Source organism: Salvia splendens, unplaced genomic scaffold, assembly GCF_004379255.2.
Source record: "Salvia splendens isolate huo1 unplaced genomic scaffold, SspV2 ctg458, whole genome shotgun sequence".
In the NCBI taxonomy this organism is placed as follows: Eukaryota; Viridiplantae; Streptophyta; class Magnoliopsida; order Lamiales; family Lamiaceae; genus Salvia; species Salvia splendens.
The window spans coordinates 1-18,355 of NW_024599110.1; the positions used below are offsets into that span (position 1 = coordinate 1).

General features: G+C 36.6%; 1 pseudogene; it reads right to left on the bottom strand.

Moving 5' to 3' along the window:
• Nucleotides 1–1,364: 1,364 nt before the first annotated feature.
• Nucleotides 1,365–5,159, bottom strand: LOC121790271 (annotated as a pseudogene).
• Between the last annotated feature and the right edge of the window lie 13,196 nt (nucleotides 5,160–18,355).

Consider the following 18,355-nt stretch of genomic DNA (forward strand, 5'->3'; position numbering starts at 1 on the left):
TTCGCTTATTTAAAAAATGGGCTCAAAAAACACTACCAACATTTTTTCTACCCTCGCAACGTAGATTTACTTGTGCACACCAAAAGTAGCTGTCTATCATATTATTGTTACTACTTCACAAATTAGGATGTATTTTAAGTTATAAAGTACACCATATGAAGATTGATTTCTTGGTTAACATTTAACACAGTAGTCATACTTGCAAAAGTAAATGTGACAGACAAGTTGTTGAGATTTGAAACGACTACTCATTTTTCAAGAGACGAGTGATTGTAAATTTTTAAATAAACCACAAGGATTGTTCATTGTGAATTTAGTTATTACCAATCTCTGGACATTAATTTTCACTTTTACACTTGAAAACAAATTTAAACTATATCCTAGAAATGTACAGTGCCTAAACAAACATGCATGGTATGGTGTATTTAACTTATTACGCAATTAATTTTATGTTTGTGTTAGCAATACAGGGCAAAATTTATATAATGAACATCAAATCAACTTTTAGACTATATTTCACAATCCTTTGTATGATCAAACCTACATCGTTTATTTTTTGGTAATTTGTGCATAATATCAAAACTTTCGTCAATTTTAATTTTGCATAACATAAAAAAAAACAAGTGGCTGTAATTATTTGTAGGCTGATTTTATTTAAGCTACCCTAATTAACTAGTGGATTATATATTTTGCAAAGATATAATTATGTCAGTGAGTCAGAGACATAAAGTTATTCTATTACATTAAGATTAATATATTTTCATTTATTTATTTTAGGGTTATAGATCATCTTAGTTAATGCCAAACGAATTTTGCAGTGCACAGATTTGATTGAATCTAATTGACACTAGTTTTCAATTTATTAAGATTATAGTAGTACAAAAAAAGAGAGAGAAACGTTTGTTACATTTCTGTCTTTCACTTTTTTTTTTCGATGTTAAACAATTGAATCAAAGGTATTTTTTATTCATAAAAATATATTTTGGGGTAGCTTTTCCCTGTTCATGACTGACATATATTGATTACACAAGGTTAATTTAGTGATTATGTCATCAAGATTCAGATCCAAACAAACACCAATAAAATTTCAAATCAGAAGCCTTGTTGTATCTTAGGATCAAATCAGAACTATTGAGCATAGTTAAGAACCTAATCACCCTTTTCCAAGATTAAAATGCCAAAAGCTAAAGCCATAATCATACAGAGAGATGATGAATTGATGATGTTCAAGGAATATAAAAGCTAAAAGAATCACCACTTAATCAACAAGCTAATTGATATCAAATAATTTTCAATAAAAAGAGCAAACTAGTAGATGTATGCAGCAAAGCTACCCCCTCCCCCAGGAAAAAATTACTCTCGCCACACCACGCCACACCCAAAAAAAAAAATAGAAACGTCGACGGGAATATTATCTATTTTCTTTTTACAGATACTTGATGAACGACTGCAATCGAACAGTGCCTAAAGAACGAACCTTCACAGGCGGACTCAGAGCATCCGACGGAGCTGTTGAATTTCTTTTCGAAGTGATTGAAGTTCTTTCACAATCTCGGCCTGATTTTCCAATAACATTCCCATGGAATTAGACGTCTCCATCTGCACATTACATGCAAGTATTAGGGAATAGGAGTAGCGAGATCAAACAGTCAGGATATCTGATTTATACCTCCTGCATATGGAACTGCCTTAATATTTCCAAGTGAAGATTACGCATGCCATCATGGATAGATTTCTGAAACGAAGCAAGAGTTTCTTCAAGCATGCACTGAAAAATCTGGAGTGTGAAAGAATTTCCCTGCTGTGAGTCAGACTGTAATGGAGCTTTGGTAAATGTGTCATTCCACCCTACAACGAAATTACACAAGTTTGATTAACCAATGTCGTCGAAATATGACTCAGGCATTTGTAATGACTGCACAAAATTAATAAACAGAGACTGCAACATTTGAATGTTCCTTACATTTATCGTTGCACGGGCACTGGTTCCAGAGGCTGATGGAATTTCAGACCATGATAACAAGCTATTAAGAAGTTCTTCCCTAGTTTCTGCTCCTGTTTTCTTAGATTTTGGGGAACCCACAGGAAAAGATGTAGTATCATGTAAGGATGGCGTGGCACCTATTCTCTCTGCATAACTGGAGAATCTTCTAGGATGAGACGGAGCTCGACCAAGATTCTCAAGATTCGCTTGGGTTGTAATGCCTTTTGTACCTAAAGGAGAGGAAACAGCTTCTATAGATCCTTCATGATTGAGGGCTCGTAAACTGTTCAGATTCAGGCTTGATGTTAAACTGCTTGTACTTTGATTCGTGGGGAGACTGTCTTGCAGTTGTAAACCAGACAGCAATAAGCCAGACGACGAACTACTTGATGCCAGCGTTGAAATACGAGAAGGCAGGTTGAGAGATTGGCGATGCTGACTGAATTTGTCTAGTAATCTCTCGCCACCCAAGATTCAGGTGGAGTAATGGAGGAGGCATCATCTGTACGGGTAGATGCAGGTGCCAACTGTGTGTAATTAGAAGAGGTATCATCCTGCAAGGACATCAACAGTATAAAAATATAGACTGCAAGATGACAAGTTTTAAATAGTCATCAGTTGTATGTTTAAGTAGTATAAATATGCCAAGGACTGGAATGGTTAAATAAAAGAAGCAGACTATATTCACACAGTTTAACTTCAATATCGCTAAGAAAAGAAAGAAAAGATAAAGATGAAAAGAAATCACTGAGACTACCAAAAGGTACCTGCTTAGCTGATGAGTTAGATTTCCAGTCAAATATTGGGTGCTCATTATTAGTGCCTTCCTCTGAAAGACCAAATCTTCTAGAAGGAAACAAAAAAGAAGATTTTCTGTCCGTGTCTTTCTTTGAAACATCACGATCATCCCACAATTTGTCAACAGAGGGTGTAATAGATTGAACTTCCATAAGAGGGGAAAACACCTCCATATCATCCTTGAAGTTATAGCTTCGAGGTGCGTGCAATCTAGTGAGAGCTCCACCGGTCAATAAGCTGCTTCGGAGAGGTGTTTCCTCAGAGGCAGATAAGTTAAGAGAACTCGATGCAGATCCTGCAGGAAAAGAAAATAAATCTCCAGACCCAGTTCGGAGAGGATTCCTACTTCCAGACACTATTGAGGGCATTGATAGGCTAGAAGATGCCCGGGAAGGAAGTGGATCAGGCATAAGAACAGAATCCCCACATCACCAGCCAAAAGAACAGTATCGTCTGAGCAGTTGATCTCATTAACCATTACTGGTTTTGACCTTTGCCAGCAGAGATTTGTGACAGCCTGGTAAAGATGATATTAATTTTAATGACTACAATGAAGTTTTCTAGCAATATTTAGATGCAGAAAATAATGGATTCGAACAACGCAAATGTTGTTCTTCTGTTTAGCATTGCACGAGCTCATCCTGATATTTTGTTAAATAGTGGAAACTGGAAAGTGTCCTCTGATAAGCTTTATTACTAGCTACTAACTTTATGAAAAATGATTCAAATCTAGGGTTTCTTGAGAAAGGTTGAAACATTCAAACAGAATAACAATAGATCACTGACAGCAGTTATAGTAGAAGTGCTTTTTGCAGTAATTAGCACAATAACCACGAGTAAGAGTAACATAATCAAATCTCCAAACAGGAAGTTCAAATGATTCTTGAAATGTGATAATCACCTCAGAATTTCCATAGGCACGGAGAACTGTGATTGGTTGTGGTTTCCCACGAACATCATAGAATACAACCTGACCAGTGCTTGTACCAGCCGCCAAAGTTAGTCCATCATCAGTAAATGCGAGTGAAGAAAATGGAGCTTCGTACGGAATACAAGAAGATGGTTTCTTTGACCCTGTGTCAAATGTGTATAACTTCATATCTAGACCAACACTAGCAATAATCTGTCAAATACACAAGAAAATAAAAACATTACTACATGAAATTTGAGTTACAGTACAGTTCCTTTACAGGGAACACTAATGCCAATTACCTAAAGACAGAATATAAAGCAGATAGGGAAGAGACCTTGTCATTGGATGGTGAAAAACTAACAGCAGATGTAGGTGCTGAATGCTGCTTCAGCCAAGAAGCCTGAAAATTGCAAAAGAAATTTCTGTAATACGGTAAAAGTAACAGCTTTTAAGACATATTAGAATGAAGTAAGAACAATTGATTCAGTATAGGAAGCAGTCCTGAGTGCATAACCAAATATAAAGGGAAAATATCACACCTTCCTTCCAAAAGTGCAATTTACAAAACAATAAAAAAATCTCTATACATACAGGATGCAATTTCTTCAAATGAATTCAAGCATCCACATAATTACATGACCTATTTTTAGAAAGCTAACCTTTGGGCTGCGACCAGTTGTATCCACATATGAATGGACCCATCATCACCAGCTGTAACCAAAAGGTGCCTGCTTATCCGAGAATAATCAAGGCACCCAAAACCTGGTCTTGTAATGTTTTCGAATGAAAATAGTCGTTAACATAGCCAAAAAAATAGTTACGAGGATTTACAGTGATCAGTGCTTAGAACAATATATGTAACCTGTCCATTAGGGTCCCTGAGTTCAGCAGCCTTTGTGCCAGAAGTAAGGTTGTGAAGTATAATATCTCCTTTACGACTTGCAGAAGCTATATGCTCGTCTTTGCAGTTGTACATGCCCCCGTTATTGTATCAGTATGGCCTTTCAACCATTTGACGCATCGTTTGTTCTGAAGATCCCATATTCTCACAACTTGACCAGTTCCACCGGAGCAAAGATACCGAGATCCTTTATTGCTGAAGCTGATAGTTGATATCGACTCTGAAGGCTTATACATTTAAGAACAATTATAAGACTAAAAACTTGCTATTTACAAGAACCCTAATTACAGCTCTAATCTGTCTTGGAATTCTCTAATTTTGTCCATAAGATTGGCATTTGATCAGTATCTCAACTTTATTCACTCTCATCCAACTTAGTTAGCATCCTCAACACACATTTAACATTATGAAGAATCCAATTATAAAAGATTAGAACTCAAATTAAGATAGCTACGAAATAAAAACAGCAAATAATTTCTTAATTTTAGGCAATGTACCTCGACTGTTTCGCCCCTGGCATTTTTGGCCGGTACCATCCACAAGCTTTGCCGTTCTTCCTCCATAATGAAACCCTACCATCCTCACCAGCGCTAGCCAAACCAAATCTGACAAATCGAAAAAGTGCAGCTTAGCTCCCAGTCGACAAGCAAACATAATTAGGGGAAAATCCAATAAACTAAACTAGGTATATAGAATGGATCTACGAAAAGATGAAGTGATAATGCACTAACTGTTGTGGTTCCATCTGACGGAATTGACGCGAGAGCCTGGCGATGGAAAGTGTGAGAACACAGGGATTTTGAGGCTCCACCGAGATGTCGAAGAGCTTGACGGTGTCGCCGCCGCTGGCCGCCAGCAGCAATTTGGCCGATTCCGGCAAATTCATGATTGAATAACACAGCGTGTGGGGAAGTTTTGGGATTTTTGGGAGTGGGAGGTGAGATGAAAGATGGTTTCTTTGTGAGAGTGATGAATGATAGAAATTTGAAATTTGGAATTGTGCTAATTTTGTTTGGGTAATTATTTAAAATATATTATAAAATGTAAAAAAAATCATCTTTTTGAGGTGTAAAACGAGTATACTACTTTTTTTAAAAATTAGGATTATCTAATTACCTTGAAATTTTAAAATAATAGACAATACTTAATTTTTAGAAGAGAAATTTCAAAATACGGGTCTTAATTTGCTGGTCTTTCGATGTATGAGATTAAATTCTTGACCTTAAGAATATGAAATCGAGGCATGCAATTTTTCAAAATATGAGTTTTTAGCTTTTTCTCTCTTTTTCTTTTATTTCCCTCTCATAAAATATGTAAGAGCATCTCCAATAGAAATAGCCCAGCCATAGCCTAGCCACAAACTCCTCATGCCACATCAGCAGCACTAAAAACTCCTCGTGTCACATCATCAGGACAAGCAACTGGACAAGCAATAGCCTAGCCATAGCCTAGCCACAATAAACAAAATTATAAAAACAAATAGTAATTAACAATCACACAAATACGGAATTAAATTTACGACACAGATACGGGAAAACTCAATAATAATATTAAAATTTTAAAAAATACATTAATTAAAAAAAGTATATTAATTAAAAAAAATACATTAATCTAAAAAAAACTCTTCCGCCACACACGAGCCCCCCCGCCTCCGCCTCACTCATCGCCGTCGTCGCCATCGCCGTTGTCGCCGCCTCACTCCTCTCCGTCAGTTGCCGCCCTCCATTCAGCTAAGATCTTGTACATCTGAACTCGCGTTTGTTGACGCGCGAAGAAGAGGAGCTCGACTGTCGACCCGCCAACAGGGGGGATGCCGACTGGACCTCCTTGGAGGCCTAGCGAGCCCGTTGTGCCCGCCTTTGACCAACCAGGCGAGTGCGGCGAGCAAATGCGGGAGGGGACGAGAACTCCTGTACATCCTCGGGGAGGTCGTGGGAACCGCCGCTGTAATCACCGGTATAGTTCAGTCGCTGCTTCTTCGGCCAACCAGCATCGACACCTGCCCGAAACTTCTCGGAGTCCATCAGCACCTCATAGCAGTTCCAGTAGGTGAACTCCTTATAAAGCCCGGGCACGGGGAAGGCTTTCTCCGCTATCCTCCTGCAGTCGTCCTCAGTTTGGCCACTGGTCTGTATGCGGAGGGCGTTGGTGTACAAGCCCGAAAATCGAGAGACCCAGCCCTGATTCGGACCCACCCATTCTGGCACTCCTCCCGCTGCATGGCCTCCCGGGCAAAATGCCTTGTAGGCTACTGCTATTTTAGCCCACAAGTTAACGATCCTCTGATTGTTCGAGGCGAGGGGATCATCGCAAACACTCACCCACGCCTTTGACAACGCGACGTTCTCCGCGTCCGTCCACTTCCTCCGTTCCCCCCGTTTGAACGGGGGTGTCCGCATCCCGAGATCATCCTCAACTCCTCTAAGGAGAAAGTATCACACCCAGTGAACTGCGTCTCCGATGGGGTCGATGTGTGCGAAGAAGCAGTCACAAAATCAAAACTGGGGCGATAGACGTTGCCCCGGCATCCCCTGCATCCCCAGTACCCCGGCATCATCTGCATCCCGGGTTGCATCCCGGTACCCCCTGCCCGCCGGCATTGCCGGCCCCCCGGCATCCCCTGCCATCCCGGCATACCACCCCGGATGCCATCCCAGGCATCATCTGCTGCAAGGGTACATGTTGTAGTACCGGCCATCGGACCCCATCCACCTCCACGGGTACCGTGGGAGTTTGAGACCCGCCCGTCCGTGGAGTAGGCTCGTTGTTGTGCTCCATTTCGCGTTGTTGCTCTTGTACATAAATTAAGATAGAGAGAATACTCGTTAAAACAAGTCGTGCAAATGAAAATGACGTGTAAATCGCGTATATATAGTGTTTTCGAAAATTAAATAAATGAAAAAAAAATCCGCTGGCTGATCGCTCGCCGATCAGGAGCCTGCAATGGCGGCCAGTCGATCGGCCAACGCATCGGCCATCGCTCGGGAATTGGCGTGCGCTCACCGTTTTTCTCGCCGATTTGGCGCTCGCCTGCTGCAATGATTCGGCGAGCGCCAGGGATCGGCTAGCCGGTCGCTCACTGCCATTGTGGATGCTCTAAATGACCAAACTAGTCCGTATGAGATTCAAAATTTGGCATTCTGCAATTCAATGGATTGTCACAAAGCTTCACGACCTTCTCTCTACAAATCTCAGTCAAACAAGAAATGTAAAGCACACTATGAAATTATGTGGTTCCGCGATGGATTCCTACGTCCATGGAGAAGATAACCGGAATTTATTGATCTAGCTCTCAAAGAAAATGTCCTCACACTCTATAAGATCGAAACGCCTCTAACTAACTCTCAAATTGTGTGTGTGTGTGTTGTGTGTTGTGCTACCGCAAACAAGAAAACTATCGAGTTAATATATGCGGAAGATTACAAGTTGAAGAAGCAACTAATTTCCTCAGCTTAAATCAGTTGGCTTCTTAACGTGTGCACATGACATGAATAATCAAGTATGCGATTATGCTAATACCAGAAAGACAGGAATCAAACAAGGACACTACTGATATTAAGAATTTTCATTGTCAATTAGCTAGATAGAATTGCAATTTTGTTTTGTTGATCAAACAGCTTAAGGCTTTTGGAGTAAGATTATCAAAACCCAAAAAACCATGATTAACCTATTCAACAGCTTTGCACTTCTATTTCACTATATGTCATGTTATGTGGAAAGATCCTCATGCTAACTGGATCACTTTTTGTGGTAGATGAAAACAAAAATTCATATTAGAAAGAAAAAAAATAGGATTAGTGTTCTAAAAAATATCTGAAATTCCAAATGCTATTACAAAATATGTAAGGAGAAATCACTAATCCTACTTCTAAGGTGGAATCAAGCTTCCTTCATACTCAATGATTTTCTACTCAATGATTTCATCACCCGTAGCCCATCACCTTTGAGAACCACACAATTATTGTTCCTCCAAAAAGGAATATCATAAGTCCACCCAAAATTGCACTTCCAAAATTAATATATATAGGTCCACATTATTCACATTATTCCAAATAACCTCACTTCCTTCACCGCTCGACTCATAAACCTTCAACTTACATTCGTCCATAACAAGAATAACAAAAGAGCACTCACCCTTTGCAAAAATCGGAAAAACCTTAAATGGCCTAAAGTAATTATCAAGTACTTGGTCACCCGTTCCTGATATTTTAATTGTTCGAAACACTCTATAAGATCGAAACGCCTCTAACTAACTCTCAAATTGTGTGTGTGTGTGTTGTGTGTTGTGCTACCGCAAACAAGAAAACTATCGAGTTAATATATGCGGAAGATTACAAGTTGAAGAAGCAACTAATTTCCTCAGCTTAAATCAGTTGGCTTCTTAACGTGTGCACATGACATGAATAATCAAGTATGCGATTATGCTAATACCAGAAAGACAGGAATCAAACAAGGACACTACTGATATTAAGAATTTTCATTGTCAATTAGCTAGATAGAATTGCAATTTTGTTTTGTTGATGAAACAGCTTAAGGCTTTTGGAGTAAGATTATCAAAACCCAAAAAACCACGATTAACCTATTCAACAGCTTTGCACTTCTATTTCACTATATGTCATGTTATGTGGAAAGATCCTCATGCTAACTGGATCACTTTTTGTGCTAGATGAAAACAAAAATTCATATTAGAAAGAAAAAAAATAGGATTAGTGTTCTAAAAAATATCTGAAATTCCAAATGCTATTACAAAATATGTAAGGAGAAATCACTAATCCTACTTCTAAGGTGAAATCAAGCTTCCTTCATACTCAATGATTTTCTACTCAATGATTTCATCACCCGTAGCCCATCACCTTTGAGAACCACACAATTATTGTTCCTCCAAAAAGGAATATCATAAGTCCACCCAAAATTGCACTTCCAAAATTAATATATATAGGTCCACATTATTCACATTATTCCAAATAACCTCACTTCCTTCACCGCTCGACTCATAAACCTTCAACTTACATTCGTCCATAACAAGAATAACAAAAGAGCACTCACCCTTTGCAAAAATCGGAAAAACCTTAAATGGCCTAAAGTAATTATCAAGTACTTGGTCACCCGTTCCTGATATTTTAATTGTTCGAAACACTCTATAAGATCGAAACGCCTCTAACTAACTCTCAAATTGTGTGTGTGTGTGTTGTGTGTTGTGCTACCGCAAACAAGAAAACTATCGAGTTAATATATGCGGAAGATTACAAGTTGAAGAAGCAACTAATTTCCTCAGCTTAAATCAGTTGGCTTCTTAACGTGTGCACATGACATGAATAATCAAGTATGCGATTATGCTAATACCAGAAAGACAGGAATCAAACAAGGACACTACTGATATTAAGAATTTTCATTGTCAATTAGCTAGATAGAATTGCAATTTTGTTTTGTTGATCAAACAGCTTAAGGCTTTTGGAGTAAGATTATCAAAACCCAAAAAACCATGATTAACCTATTCAACAGCTTTGCACTTCTATTTCACTATATGTCATGTTATGTGGAAAGATCCTCATGCTAACTGGATCACTTTTTGTGGTAGATGAAAACAAAAATTCATATTAGAAAGAAAAAAAATAGGATTAGTGTTCTAAAAAATATCTGAAATTCCAAATGCTATTACAAAATATGTAAGGAGAAATCACTAATCCTACTTCTAAGGTGAAATCAAGCTTCCTTCATACTCAATGATTTCATCACCCGTAGCCCATCACCTTTGAGAACCACACAATTATTGTTCCTCCAAAAAGGAATATCATAAGTCCACCCAAAATTGCACTTCCAAAATTAATATATATAGGTCCACATTATTCACATTATTCCAAATAACCTCACTTCCTTCACCGCTCGACTCATAAACCTTCAACTTACATTCGTCCATAACAAGAATAACAAAAGAGCACTCACCCGTTCCTGATATTTTAATTGTTCGAAACACTCTATAAGATCGAAACGCCTCTAACTAACTCTCAAATTGTGTGTGTGTGTGTTGTGTGTTGTGCTACCGCAAACAAGAAAACTATCGAGTTAATATATGCGGAAGATTACAAGTTGAAGAAGCAACTAATTTCCTCAGCTTAAATCAGTTGGCTTCTTAACGTGTGCACATGACATGAATAATCAAGTATGCGATTATGCTAATACCAGAAAGACAGGAATCAAACAAGGACACTACTGATATTAAGAATTTTCATTGTCAATTAGCTAGATAGAATTGCAATTTTGTTTTGTTGATCAAACAGCTTAAGGCTTTTGGAGTAAGATTATCAAAACCCAAAAAACCATGATTAACCTATTCAACAGCTTTGCACTTCTATTTCACTATATGTCATGTTATGTGGAAAGATCCTCATGCTAACTGGATCACTTTTTGTGGTAGATGAAAACAAAAATTCATATTAGAAAGAAAAAAAATAGGATTAGTGTTCTAAAAAATATCTGAAATTCCAAATGCTATTACAAAATATGTAAGGAGAAATCACTAATCCTACTTCTAAGGTGAAATCAAGCTTCCTTCATACTCAATGATTTTCTACTCAATGATTTCATCACCCGTAGCCCATCACCTTTGAGAACCACACAATTATTGTTCCTCCAAAAAGGAATATCATAAGTCCACCCAAAATTGCACTTCCAAAATTAATATATATAGGTCCACATTATTCACATTATTCCAAATAACCTCACTTCCTTCACCGCTCGACTCATAAACCTTCAACTTACATTCGTCCATAACAAGAATAACAAAAGAGCACTCACCCTTTGCAAAAATCGGAAAAACCTTAAATGGCCTAAAGTAATTATCAAGTACTTGGTCACCCGTTCCTGATATTTTAATTGTTCGAAACACTCTATAAGATCGAAACGCCTCTAACTAACTCTCAAATTGTGTGTGTGTGTGTTGTGTGTTGTGCTACCGCAAACAAGAAAACTATCGAGTTAATATATGCGGAAGATTACAAGTTGAAGAAGCAACTAATTTCCTCAGCTTAAATCAGTTGGCTTCTTAACGTGTGCACATGACATGAATAATCAAGTATGCGATTATGCTAATACCAGAAAGACAGGAATCAAACAAGGACACTACTGATATTAAGAATTTTCATTGTCAATTAGCTAGATAGAATTGCAATTTTGTTTTGTTGATCAAACAGCTTAAGGCTTTTGGAGTAAGATTATCAAAACCCAAAAAACCATGATTAACCTATTCAACAGCTTTGCACTTCTATTTCACTATATGTCATGTTATGTGGAAAGATCCTCATGCTAACTGGATCACTTTTTGTGCTAGATGAAAACAAAAATTCATATTAGAAAGAAAAAAATAGGATTAGTGTTCTAAAAAATATCTGAAATTCCAAATGCTATTACAAAATATGTAAGGAGAAATCACTAATCCTACTTCTAAGGTGAAATCAAGCTTCCTTCATACTCAATGATTTTCTACTCAATGATTTCATCACCCGTAGCCCATCACCTTTGAGAACCACACAATTATTGTTCCTCCAAAAGGAATATCATAAGTCCACCCAAAATTGCACTTCCAAAATTAATATATATAGGTCCACATTATTCACATTATTCCAAATAACCTCACTTCCTTCACCGCTCGACTCATAAACCTTCAACTTACATTCGTCCATAACAAGAATAACAAAAGAGCACTCACCCTTTGCAAAAATCGGAAAAACCTTAAATGGCCTAAAGTAATTATCAAGTACTTGGTCACCCGTTCCTGATATTTTAATTGTTCGAAACACTCTATAAGATCGAAACGCCTCTAACTAACTCTCAAATTGTGTGTGTGTGTGTTGTGTGTTGTGCTACCGCAAACAAGAAAACTATCGAGTTAATATATGCGGAAGATTACAAGTTGAAGAAGCAACTAATTTCCTCAGCTTAAATCAGTTGGCTTCTTAACGTGTGCACATGACATGAATAATCAAGTATGCGATTATGCTAATACCAGAAAGACAGGAATCAAACAAGGACACTACTGATATTAAGAATTTTCATTGTCAATTAGCTAGATAGAATTGCAATTTTGTTTTGTTGATCAAACAGCTTAAGGCTTTTGGAGTAAGATTATCAAAACCCAAAAAACCATGATTAACCTATTCAACAGCTTTGCACTTCTATTTCACTATATGTCATGTTATGTGGAAAGATCCTCATGCTAACTGGATCACTTTTTGTGGTAGATGAAAACAAAAATTCATATTAGAAAGAAAAAAAATAGGATTAGTGTTCTAAAAAATATCTGAAATTCCAAATGCTATTACAAAATATGTAAGGAGAAATCACTAATCCTACTTCTAAGGTGAAATCAAGCTTCCTTCATACTCAATGATTTTCTACTCAATGATTTCATCACCCGTAGCCCATCACCTTTGAGAACCACACAATTATTGTTCCTCCAAAAAGGAATATCATAAGTCCACCCAAAATTGCACTTCCAAAATTAATATATATAGGTCCACATTATTCACATTATTCCAAATAACCTCACTTCCTTCACCGCTCGACTCATAAACCTTCAACTTACATTCGTCCATAACAAGAATAACAAAAGAGCACTCACCCTTTGCAAAAATCGGAAAAACCTTAAATGGCCTAAAGTAATTATCAAGTACTTGGTCACCCGTTCCTGATATTTTAATTGTTCGAAACACTCTATAAGATCGAAACGCCTCTAACTAACTCTCAAATTGTGTGGTGTGTGTGTTGTGTGTTGTGCTACCGCAAACAAGAAAACTATCGAGTTAATATATGCGGAAGATTACAAGTTGAAGAAGCAACTAATTTCCTCAGCTTAAATCAGTTGGCTTCTTAACGTGTGCACATGACATGAATAATCAAGTATGCGATTATGCTAATACCAGAAAGACAGGAATCAAACAAGGACACTACTGATATTAAGAATTTTCATTGTCAATTAGCTAGATAGAATTGCAATTTTGTTTTGTTGATCAAACAGCTTAAGGCTTTTGGAGTAAGATTATCAAAACCCAAAAAACCATGATTAACCTATTCAACAGCTTTGCACTTCTATTTCACTATATGTCATGTTATGTGGAAAGATCCTCATGCTAACTGGATCACTTTTTGTGGTAGATGAAAACAAAAATTCATATTAGAAAGAAAAAAAATAGGATTAGTGTTCTAAAAAATATCTGAAATTCCAAATGCTATTACAAAATATGTAAGGAGAAATCACTAATCCTACTTCTAAGGTGAAATCAAGCTTCCTTCATACTCAATGATTTTCTACTCAATGATTTCATCACCCGTAGCCCATCACCTTTGAGAACCACACAATTATTGTTCCTCCAAAAAGGAATATCATAAGTCCACCCAAAATTGCACTTCCAAAATTAATATATATAGGTCCACATTATTCACATTATTCCAAATAACCTCACTTCCTTCACCGCTCGACTCATAAACCTTCAACTTACATTCGTCCATAACAAGAATAACAAAAGAGCACTCACCCTTTGCAAAAATCGGAAAAACCTTAAATGGCCTAAAGTAATTATCAAGTACTTGGTCACCCGTTCCTGATATTTTAATTGTTCGAAACACTCTATAAGATCGAAACGCCTCTAACTAACTCTCAAATTGTGTGTGTGTGTGTTGTGTGTTGTGCTACCGCAAACAAGAAAACTATCGAGTTAATATATGCGGAAGATTACAAGTTGAAGAAGCAACTAATTTCCTCAGCTTAAATCAGTTGGCTTCTTAACGTGTGCACATGACATGAATAATCAAGTATGCGATTATGCTAATACCAGAAAGACAGGAATCAAACAAGGACACTACTGATATTAAGAATTTTCATTGTCAATTAGCTAGATAGAATTGCAATTTTGTTTTGTTTGATCAAACAGCTTAAGGCTTTTGGAGTAAGATTATCAAAACCCAAAAAACCATGATTAACCTATTCAACAGCTTTGCACTTCTATTTCACTATATGTCATGTTATGTGGAAAGATCCTCATGCTAACTGGATCACTTTTTGTGGTAGATGAAAACAAAAATTCATATTAGAAAGAAAAAAAATAGGATTAGTGTTCTAAAAAATATCTGAAATTCCAAATGCTATTACAAAATATGTAAGGAGAAATCACTAATCCTACTTCTAAGGTGAAATCAAGCTTCCTTCATACTCAATGATTTTCTACTCAATGATTTCATCACCCGTAGCCCATCACCTTTGAGAACCACACAATTATTGTTCCTCCAAAAAGGAATATCATAAGTCCACCCAAAATTGCACTTCCAAAATTAATATATATAGGTCCACATTATTCACATTATTCCAAATAACCTCACTTCCTTCACCGCTCGACTCATAAACCTTCAACTTACATTCGTCCATAACAAGAATAACAAAAGAGCACTCACCCTTTGCAAAAATCGGAAAAACCTTAAATGGCCTAAAGTAATTATCAAGTACTTGGTCACCCGTTCCTGATATTTTAATTGTTCGAAACACTCTATAAGATCGAAACGCCTCTAACTAACTCTCAAATTGTGTGTGGTGTGTGTTGTGTGTTGTGCTACCGCAAACAAGAAAACTATCGAGTTAATATATGCGGAAGATTACAAGTTGAAGAAGCAACTAATTTCCTCAGCTTAAATCAGTTGGCTTCTTAACGTGTGCACATGACATGAATAATCAAGTATGCGATTATGCTAATACCAGAAAGACAGGAATCAAACAAGGACACTACTGATATTAAGAATTTTCATTGTCAATTAGCTAGATAGAATTGCAATTTTGTTTTGTTGATCAAACAGCTTAAGGCTTTTGGAGTAAGATTATCAAAACCCAAAAAACCATGATTAACCTATTCAACAGCTTTGCACTTCTATTTCACTATATGTCATGTTATGTGGAAAGATCCTCATGCTAACTGGATCACTTTTTGTGGTAGATGAAAACAAAAATTCATATTAGAAAGAAAAAAAATAGGATTAGTGTTCTAAAAAATATCTGAAATTCCAAATGCTATTACAAAATATGTAAGGAGAAATCACTAATCCTACTTCTAAGGTGAAATCAAGCTTCCTTCATACTCAATGATTTTCTACTCAATGATTTCATCACCCGTAGCCCATCACCTTTGAGAACCACACAATTATTGTTCCTCCAAAAAGGAATATCATAAGTCCACCCAAAATTGCACTTCCAAAATTAATATATATAGGTCCACATTATTCACATTATTCCAAATAACCTCACTTCCTTCACCGCTCGACTCATAAACCTTCAACTTACATTCGTCCATAACAAGAATAACAAAAGAGCACTCACCCTTTGCAAAAATCGGAAAAACCTTAAATGGCCTAAAGTAATTATCAAGTACTTGGTCACCCGTTCCTGATATTTTAATTGTTCGAAACACTCTATAAGATCGAAACGCCTCTAACTAACTCTCAAATTGTGTGTGTGTGTGTTTGTGTGTTGTGCTACCGCAAACAAGAAAACTATCGAGTTAATATATGCGGAAGATTACAAGTTGAAGAAGCAACTAATTTCCTCAGCTTAAATCAGTTGGCTTCTTAACGTGTGCACATGACATGAATAATCAAGTATGCGATTATGCTATAATTACCAGAAAGACAGGAATCAAACAAGGACACTACTGATATTAAGAATTTTCATTGTCAATTAGCTAGATAGAATTGCAATTTGTTTTTGTTGATCAAACAGCTTAAGGCTTTTGGAGTAAGATTATCAAAACCCAAAAAACCATGATTAACCTATTCAACAGCTTTGCACTTCTATTTCACTATATGTCATGTTATGTGGAAAGATCCTCATGCTAACTGGATCACTTTTTGTGGTAGATGAAAACAAAAATTCATATTAGAAAGAAAAAAAATAGGATTAGTGTTCTAAAAAATATCTGAAATTCCAAATGCTATTACAAAATATGTAAGGAGAAATCACTAATCCTACTTCTAAGGTGAAATCAAGCTTCCTTCATACTCAATGATTTTCTACTCAATGATTTCATCACCCGTAGCCCATCACCTTTGAGAACCACACAATTATTGTTCCTCCAAAAAGGAATATCATAAGTCCACCCAAAATTGCACTTCCAAAATTAATATATATAGGTCCACATTATTCACATTATTCCAAATAACCTCACTTCCTTCACCGCTCGACTCATAAACCTTCAACTTACATTCGTCCATAACAAGAATAACAAAAGAGCACTCACCCTTTGCAAAAATCGGAAAAACCTTAAATGGCCTAAAGTAATTATCAAGTACTTGGTCACCCGTTCCTGATATTTTAATTGTTCGAAACACTCTATAAGATCGAAACGCCTCTAACTAACTCTCAAATTGTGTGTGTGTGTGTTGTGTGTTGTGCTACCGCAAACAAGAAAACTATCGAGTTAATATATGCGGAAGATTACAAGTTGAAGAAGCAACTAATTTCCTCAGCTTAAATCAGTTGGCTTCTTAACGTGTGCACATGACATGAATAATCAAGTATGCGATTATGCTAATACCAGAAAGACAGGAATCAAACAAGGACACTACTGATATTAAGAATTTTCATTGTCAATTAGCTAGATAGAATTGCAATTTTGTTTTGTTGATCAAACAGCTTAAGGCTTTTGGAGTAAGATTATCAAAACCCAAAAAACCATGATTAACCTATTCAACAGCTTTGCACTTCTATTTCACTATATGTCATGTTATGTGGAAAGATCCTCATGCTAACTGGATCACTTTTTGTGGTAGATGAAAACAAAAATTCATATTAGAAAGAAAAAAAATAGGATTAGTGTTCTAAAAAATATCTGAAATTCCAAATGCTATTACAAAATATGTAAGGAGAAATCACTAATCCTACTTCTAAGGTGAAATCAAGCTTCCTTCATACTCAATGATTTTCTACTCAATGATTTCATCACCCGTAGCCCATCACCTTTGAGAACCACACAATTATTGTTCCTCCAAAAAGGAATATCATAAGTCCACCCAAAATTGCACTTCCAAAATTAATATATATAGGTCCACATTATTCACATTATTCCAAATAACCTCACTTCCTTCACCGCTCGACTCATAAACCTTCAACTTACATTCGTCCATAACAAGAATAACAAAAGAGCACTCACCCTTTGCAAAAATCGGAAAAACCTTAAATGGCCTAAAGTAATTATCAAGTACTTGGTCACCCGTTCCTGATATTTTAATTGTTCGAAACACTCTATAAGATCGAAACGCCTCTAACTAACTCTCAAATTGTGTGTGTGTGTGTTGTGTGTTGTGCTACCGCAAACAAGAAAACTATCGAGTTAATATATGCGGAAGATTACAAGTTGAAGAAGCAACTAATTTCCTCAGCTTAAATCAGTTGGCTTCTTAACGTGTGCACATGACATGAATAATCAAGTATGCGATTATGCTAATACCAGAAAGACAGGAATCAAACAAGGACACTACTGATATTAAGAATTTTCATTGTCAATTAGCTAGATAGAATTGCAATTTTGTTTTGTTGATCAAACAGCTTAAGGCTTTTGGAGTAAGATTATCAAAACCCAAAAAACCATGATTAACCTATTCAACAGCTTTGCACTTCTATTTCACTATATGTCATGTTATGTGGAAAGATCCTCATGCTAACTGGATCACTTTTTGTGGTAGATGAAAACAAAAATTCATATTAGAAAGAAAAAAAAATAGGATT